This window comes from Apium graveolens, chromosome 9 (assembly GCF_009905375.1).
Source record: "Apium graveolens cultivar Ventura chromosome 9, ASM990537v1, whole genome shotgun sequence".
In the NCBI taxonomy this organism is placed as follows: domain Eukaryota; kingdom Viridiplantae; phylum Streptophyta; class Magnoliopsida; order Apiales; family Apiaceae; genus Apium; species Apium graveolens.
The window spans coordinates 230762803-230771933 of record NC_133655.1 but is presented as its reverse complement, the minus strand read 5'-3'; positions in this window follow the sequence as shown (position 1 = coordinate 230771933).

Sequence of the window (9131 nt, the reverse complement as noted above, 5' to 3'; positions counted from 1 at the left end):
TGAATAATATTCTCGATAATGATAACACATTTAGTGTAAACCCTATGTCTGTGTTTATATATTACACAATTACAAGATCTTCTAATTGATATGGAATATAATTCTGCTTCCTAAAATATATCAATCAGATCTTCTTTCACAAGTCTTCTATTCTTCATAAAATTCCTTCTTCATGCACATCTCTTCTTATGTTTGTCTTGATCTTCTTTCCTTTCAATCAGCCTTTCCTTTTCTCTTCGTCCTTCAGCACTTAAGTTCTGATATCCATCTTCTGATAATTATCTCCTCATAATTTAAGTACTGATATCCTTAAGTTCTGATTCCAGTAAATGCTGATTTCAAGTTAAGTACTGATCCTTCTTGCTAAGTAAGATCTGTAAGACTAAACATAAAACACATAAAACATGACATTATCAAATATATCTAACAATCTCCCCTAACTTGTAAATTAACATAATATACAAGTTCAATAGATATTTGATGATGTCAAAAATATTTAAGTACAAATGCATGAGAATTTAACTAAATAACTACAACTTACAGTCCTTGTAGCTTTTAACAATCTTGCTAAGTCAGTTTGAATCCAAAATGATTCTTGACAAAGTTTGATATCAGCTTTTCTTCTTTAATCCTCAGGACCTGGGACAGTGTAGTTTTGACTTGCTTCATTTCTTCATTCTGACTTCCAATCTGATAGATTACAGTCCTTATTGCAGAAATATGATTTCTTTCTAAACCATCATTTAATCTGATTACCTTTGGACGAGTTGAATCTTCATTATAACACAAGCATTTCTCTTTCAAAATTATTTCAAGCTTTGCAGAATCCCTTTTCATTGGAATCTCACTCCCATCATCTTCAACTATACTTGGAGTAAATACTGTAAATCTTGAACTAGAAATCCTTGCTTTATCTCTAATGGCCTTCAATATAAACTCTGACCATCTCCTGGTAATATCAGATTTTACCTCTAAAAGGTAATGAAAGAATTGTAGTTCTTTCACAGTTTTATTCAAAACATCTGATTCTAACATCTGATATGTCCTTCCATCTTCAAGAAATAGAATCAGAATTTCTTTATCTTCATTTCCACAATGTGTATCCAATACCACTTGCACATATATGACCTTATCAAGATGTTTCTGTGTAACATCTTCAAGTGGTTTATCAGTTAACATAAATGGATCTTTAGTAGCAACTTCAACTCCTGTCATGATCTTTGCTTCATCAGAACCTAGTCCAACCCTGTTTCTTGCTTCTCTGGCTTTCAATCCAACAGTCATGAAATCAGATAACAATTGACTTTTCTTTGGATCTGATGGTTGAGTATGTTTCCACAAGAGTTTCTTTTTATCAGCTACTTTCATCTTATCCAAATCAACTTGAGCACTGTCAGAGGTTGATTTCCTTACCTTATCAGAACTTGCTATTCCTGCAGTAGCTTGATGTTCCTTACTCTGAACAACTTGAGCTTTGTCAGAGGTTGTCTTTGATTCTTCAGAAATCTTCTTTCTTTTCAGAGTTTGAACAGATTCATCTTCAACAAGAATATCATCAGTAACTTGAACTAGCTTGCACACAGGTTTTATCAGTACTTGAGAAAATATCATCTCCTGTGACTTCACTGGTTCATCAACTTTCTTTTTCCCTTTATCTTTAGAATCAACCTGTGATCTTGAAATAGGTTTTGAAACCTCAGAAGTTGACTTCTCTTTGATCACAATGCCTTTCTCCTTAGGCTTTGGAGGTTTCTTTTCAACAAAAACTTTTGTCTCTAGATTTTTCTTTTTAGCTTCAAATCTAGCTTCTTCCTCCTTGAGAGTTTCCAAATCCATTCCAGGATTATGCTTCAAAAATAATCTCTTAGCAATTTCTTCATCAAATTTCTGAATCTTTGGATCCTTGTAGTGAACAGTAGTCTGCCTCCCCTTGTACTTCAGAGTTTGCATAAACTGCTGTGAATCTTGACTTCCACCTTTGATCAGAATATCAGAACTTGATTTGCTAGAAGATTTTCCTTGTTGACCTCTTCTCTTATGAAAGTTTCCCTGGTCATCATCAACATCATCATCTTTCTTCAGTTCTTGAGTCGGTGAGCATTTGGACTTAACTACCTTCTCCCCCTTTTTGGCATCATCAAAAAGTAAGAGAGAAAGAAGAAGTTCAACTGAAGATTTAATTTCATCCAATTGAGCTTTCTGAGAAGCTTGATTAGCCAGAACATCAACAATTTGTGCCTGTTGCTTCTCCTGTGTTTTCTCAATTGACAGAACTCTATCAAAGATAGGTTGAAAGAATGATTTCTTCTCAAGTTTTCGAATTGTCTCTTGTTTAATCAATTCCTCCTGAACTTTATGTAACTCTGAATGAGTTGTGGAATGAAGACCTTGTAGATGTTTAGTACTCAATGCAGTAACTCTAAGCTGTGTCTTAAAATCATCAGTAATTAACATTTCATCAGCTTTTGTCAATTGCTCAGCAAGATTCTTTGCAGATGGAATACAAGAAACTGAGTTCCATTCCTTAGTCCACTCCTGTACGGCAGGAGTTTCACTCCAAGGTACTGGTGGTTCTCCTCTAACAAATTTCTTGACTATGTCAGCTTTAGAAACAATCTGTTGAGGTGCATGTCCTGAAGGACCAGCTGCATCAGCATTTGCAGCATCACCAGTAATATCATCATTTGAAGCATCAGAACTTACAGAAGCATCATCTTCTGATAAAGGAACAGTATGAGAAGTAATAGAAGCATCATCTTCATCCTCTACTATCTGAAAAGTGTTTAAGTTCTGATCATCAACTAAATCCTGAGTCTCACCTAATTTCTGATCCTCAACAACTGGATGCAGAGAAGATGTAGCAGCCATTTCTGCATGAATATTAGCATTAGGAGTTGGTGTTGATGATGGAATGATGTTTGGAGCTTCCAAATAAAGAACCTCAGGTACAACTAAATTCTGAACATCTATTTCAGCACTTAGTCCTGGATCATCAGTGAATACCAAATCAGGAAGAGGAGACACAGTTGGCGTAGAGACTGTATCCTTAGCAGCTCCAATATCAATTTCTGGTGCTTCTGAGATCAGAGATTCCTGACCTCCTTCCTTAGTTGCTTCCTCATCATCTGAAACTGGTCTTTGAGCTCTTTGCTTTTTCCTTCTTTTAGAAGGTGAAGATACCTGAGGTGGTTCAGTAAAAGTCATTCTTCTAAGCCGTTTGAGAAGCTTAGATCCACCAATATCAGTATCTTTCTGAGAAGACACCTTCTCAGCTTCTACAATCACAGGTTCAGAAACAGGAACCTGTGCTTCATTTTCATTATCAGACTCATCCCTCAAAACAAACCTCCTCCTCTTCTGCTTTGGATGAGGTACATTCCTAGTCCTCGTAGATTTGGAAGATGAAGGATTCACTGTAGGTTCTGAAGGTTGAGGTGAAGATGTGTGAGTTGGATGTTGTGAAGTGGTTGGTTGAACATCAGGATAAAGTTCAGCATACTTCACAGGATCATATGTTATCAAGGCTTGTTTGACAGATAAAGGAATTGAGAGGGGTCTTAGCACAGCCTTCTTATTATCAGTAGATAATAAGTCAGTAAAAGCCCGTTTTGCCAATCTAAACGGTGAGATGTGATTATGAGCAGCTTGAGGCTTATTATCAGTATAATAACTATATAGAAGCTGACAGAATCTAGCAAAATAAACAGTATTTCTATCTTCTGTCATTCTATCCCCAATAAAGCCTAAAATTGCAGTTGCATAATCAAAATCTGTTTGATGAACAAGAGCATACCCGATTTGCTGACTAAGAATGGGAATAACATCAAAATTAGAACATTTGTTTGCAAAAGCTTTTGTGATGCAGTCAAAGAAGAAACTCCATTCCCTCCTAATGTTATTTCGCTTCAACTGACCCAGCTTTGCCAAAGACTGCTCATATCCCAAACTGGCCATGAAATTCTGAAGAACAGCTTCCTCAGCAGTTGTATAGATGTTGTTCTCGGGTAACTGCAATGCTTGACGAGTTGTAGTCAAGGTGACAACATGCTCATCCTCCCTTGCGGTAAAGATTAAACTGGGAGACCCTTGAGCACCACCATCATCATAAGCACCACTTCTCCAAAACTCGAGCACTTGTGGTCCATATATAGAATCAGGTTGGGTTAAAGCAAACCCAATATCAGAAATCTTTAGGAAATCCTGAATGAAATGAAAGTCTGATGGAGCTTCAGAGTTGCTCAAAATGGCGGAGTAGTTAGTAGGAACAAATTTAGCTCCGTCGAACATAATATCTTTAGGCGCCATCAGAATTTAATGAGAAACAGTTTGCCTGTAAGGTGTTTGATAAAATGTGTAGCTGAAAAACAACGTCAGGATATGAGAGAGTAAAAGTAAAGAAAGAGAGATAGTGTGTAAAAGTGAATAAAAGATTGTAAAATCTTTTCTCTTTCTTACTTATACTTGGTTAAAAATAACGTTGGACACCTGTCAGACATGCGTGTGAAAATGGTTAATGGGCACGTGAAAACAGTAATCATTACTCAGCATATGCAGTTTTTTTTATAACAAAAAATTGTTCCACTTACCAAGTAATCCCATTAATCAAGGCATTACAAGAATTAAAACCGTTCCCACTCACAATTTATTATGACCACGAACTCAATATTCTGACTAAATAAAACTGTTTAGAAATGACGAACAAATAAATCAAGTAGAAATACCACCACGTCAGCATCAGAACTTGACTATTATCAGAATTTAAAGGTCATCAGAATATTGCTTCATTTTCAACAGAAAACCTGTTGCTCCAAAAACTTTTTCTCAAATCAACAGAATTTAATCAAAACATTCATCAGTAGATAAAGTTAAAATCGATGAAGTAAAGATTAATAATATTGCACAAGCAAATAATTTGAGAAACACAGAACAAATCTTGTAAGTAAAAGAAATTTCATTGATATATGAGAGAATTACATTTCATGAAATTTAGCAATTAAATGCAAACATTACAAGAAAGTCCTATGCTACAATTCCTAACATCAACAGCCTTAGTCCTAGCCTAAGAAAACCTAGGTGACTAATTCCTCCTGTTGTTGACGAAAAGCACTGCAAGACGGATAATCCGTTTTTGCTGAAGAAGATCAGCTCTTCTCTCTTCCTCCAATCGGTCAAGATGAAGCTGATAGTCCATTTCAAAGAACAAGAGGTCTGTATGGACCTCCTATGGAACAGAGTTCCAAACTTCTTCAGGAATGGCAGTGATATGCCATTCCTGCTGCCACTCAGAATAACTCAGCTCTACAGTGAATGTTTCATAGTTCATGAAAAGATTGTACAGAACCATGGTTGTGAATGTGTATTTAGAGAGAGTTGATGAGAAAATGAGAGATGTGTTTTCTGAGAGAAGATGTTGGTTTAAATAGCCAACAGACTATCAGGAGACGCAAGGAATATGAAGAGGTACAGGTACAATTAATTATACCTCGTCTCCCTAGACTTTAGAAAAATACAAACAGTCATTAGAAGTGAAAAACAGGGTTTAATGCGCACAAAAAAACTAGTAATAAATGCGGTGCAAAGGCGTGTTCCACTAACCCTAAATGAATTGACTGTTAATATCTCACCCGTACATATTCTGATTTAAACCACAACTGTGTCAGATTTTAACCACACATAAGTCAAGTAAATAATCAGAACTTAGTATCAGAACTTAGACTTATATCAAAGATTCACAGTCATCAGAACATGACTGCTTAACTCGAAAAGTGAATGTTTTATTTCTGTAATTCTTCACACAAATACTGATATGGTTCCTCAGAACTTAATCATCAGAACTTCCATCAGAACTTGTCCTCAGAATTTAAGCAAATTACACATGAACTGTTCATCTAAAATAACATCGATCACCACAGTAATTTTTATCATTCATATGGAGTGTAAGTGTGTGCATTCAGCTAAATGTCAGACAAAGAGTAAAGTCTGATTCACTTCAGTACATCTTAAAAATAAGGCATAACTAAGAACTTTACTCAAAATCTGCCATGATTCTGAAGTCTACTTTAGAATGTGTTCATGCATAAGTCCACCTCAACTATTTTGTGCTCATTTTATGCATCTTTTAAGATTCCTTTTTACAGTGGCTTCTCAGTGTAAGTGAGTCACGACTGCTTATCGGAATTTATGTTGTTTATCAGAGTATTTCTCCAGTAATCAGAGAATGTGAAAAGTCACCAAGAAAATTTTATATTTGCTTTTCTAATGCATATTACTTAATACCAGCAATGCACTTGGGTCGTCCCTTTCACAAATATTTTTCTCTAGATCTCAAAGGAGTACCTGATATTTATTCTTTTCTTTTTCTTTTTCTTTTGATATGAGAGGTTTATCAGCACTTAGTACATTCATCAGATTTACTAACATCAGAACTTAACAAATAAGAAGCACTATTCTAGTTTTTGACTTAGTAATAAGATACACAAAGTAAACTTTAACTAAGCTCAATATCAGAATTTGCTTGTGTTAAGAAGGTTCCACATAAATAATTACTTCAAACATGGGATCTTTAGTATATTCAAGAATACTAAGTCAATATCTAGCACAGTTATCCTCATTGGATTGAATAATCACAGAAACATTCATATCACTATCAGAGTTTAGAAATGCACATCAGACAACAAACAACACTTAGAAAATTTTCATTAATGCACAGAATACACAAGTAGAGTACTATCTGTAAATACTGATCATTATATGTGATGCATCAAAACATTAACTAGGCAGACTTAGAGAAAGAACCTGAAATCATACCAAGTTCATGTACCAATCTTGTAAAAGTAGCTTCACACAGTGGTTTTGTGAAGTTATCTGCTAGTTGTTGATCTGTTGGAACAAAATGCAATTCCACTGTACCTTCATCCATATGTTCCCTTATGAAATGGTACCTTATGCTGATGTGCTTTGTCATGGAGTGCTGAACTGGATTACCTGTCATAGCAATAGCACTTTGATTATCACAGTAAATAGGGATTTTAGAAAGTTCTAACCCATAATCCAGTAACTGATTCTTCATCCAAAGAATCTGTGCACAATAGCTTCCTGCAGCAATGTACTCTGCTTCTGCAGTTGATGTGTAAATTGACTTCTGTTTCTTGCTAAACCAAGAAACTAATCTGCCTCCAAGAAATTGGCAGCTTCTACTTGTGCTTTTCCTGTCAATTTTGCAACCTGCAAAATCTGCATCTGAGTAACCTATTAGCTTGAAATTTGATTATCTAGGATACCACAATCCTAGATCAACTGTACCCTTAAGGTACTTGAAAATTCTTTTCACAACTATTAAATGAGGTTCTCTTGGATCTGCTTGAAATCTTGCACAAAGACAGGTAGCATACATGATATCAGGTCTACTTGCAGTTAGATAGAGTAATGAGCCAATCATACCTCTGTAATCAGTAATATCTACTGATTTACCAGTATCCTTGTCCAATTTTGTTGCAGTGGCCATGGGAGTGGATGCACTTGAACAATCTTGCATTCCAAATTTCTTCAGCAAATTTCTGGTGTACTTAGATTGACAGATAAAGGTCCCTTCATTACTCTGCTTGACTTGAAGGCCCAGAAAATAGCTAAGTTCTCCCATCATACTCATTTGATATCTTGACTGCATCAGTTTGGCAAACTTCTTACAAAGTTTGTCATTTGTAGAACCAAAGATGATATCATCAACATATATTTGCACCAAAAGTAAGTCCTTTTCATGGTTGAGATAAAACAATGTCTTGTCAATTGTTCCTCTGGTAAATCCACTTTCCAGCAAGAACTTGGCTAATGTCTCATACCATGCTCTAGGAGCTTGCTTAAGGCCATAGAGTGCTTTATCAAGCATGTAGACATGATTTAGAAACTTTGGATCTACAAAGTCTGGAGGTTGTTCAACATATACTTCTTCCTCCAATTCCACATTGAGGAAAGCACTCTTCACATCCATTTGAAAGACTTTAAACTTCTTGTGAGCAGCATAAGCCAAAAAGATTCTGATGGCTTCTAATCTTGCAACTGGTGCAAATGTTTCATCATAGTCAATCCCTTCTTGTTGAGAGTAGCCTTTTGTAACCAGCCTTGCTTTATTCCTTGTAATTATGCCGTCATTGTCAGTTTTGTTTCTGAATACCCATTTTGTACCAACTACTGATCTATTCTTTGGTCTTGGCACCAGGGTCCAGACTTTATTTCTTTCAAATTCATTTAACTCTTCCTGCATTGCTTGCACCCAATCAGCATCTTGAAGAGCTTCTTCAACTTTCTTTGGTTCAGTCTGAGAGAGAAAGGAATGATATAGACATTCGTTTGATGTTGTTGTTCTAGTTCTGACACCTGCATCAGGATCTCCAATAATCAAGTCAGGTGTATGAGCTTTGGTCCATTTCCTTGCAGAAGGAAGTTGATCTCTAGAACTGGATGCTCCCCCATAATCCATGCTATCTCCATCAGCATTTTCTGATGCTCCCCCTGAAATAATGCTCTCTGAGTTGGATCTTTCAGAATTTGTGTTTTAAGAATTATCAGAACTTGGCTTATCAGAACTTGATGAGTCAAAACTTGAAGAGCCTGTTCTAGGTTCTGATGCTTCTTGAGACGTGATTAAATCTTCAACATGCTCCCTCTGTACAGGTGCATCTGCCTTTGGCATAGTTACCACAGTCTCAATAACATCAGAATTTAATCCATCAGAATTTGCAGTATCAGAATTTAGATTGTCAGAATTTACATTTTCAGAATTTAGAAGTTCATTCTCAAATCTCAGCTGATCATGATTATTGAAATCTTCAAGTCTTGTAATCTTCTTATCATCAAAGGAGACATTGATAGATTCCATGACTACCCTTATTCTTAGATTGTAGACTCTGAATGCTTTTGTGGAAAGCGGATATCCAACAAAAATTCCTTCATCAGCTTTTAGATCAAATTTGGATTAGCTGTTCAGGGTGAGTCTTAAGAACAAAGCACTTGCATCCAAATACATGAAAATACTTCAGATTTGGCTTCTTTTTCTTCATCATCTCATATGGTGTTTTTCCATGCTTGTTAATAAGTGTTGAATTCTGAGTAAAACAAGCAGTCTGCACAGCTTC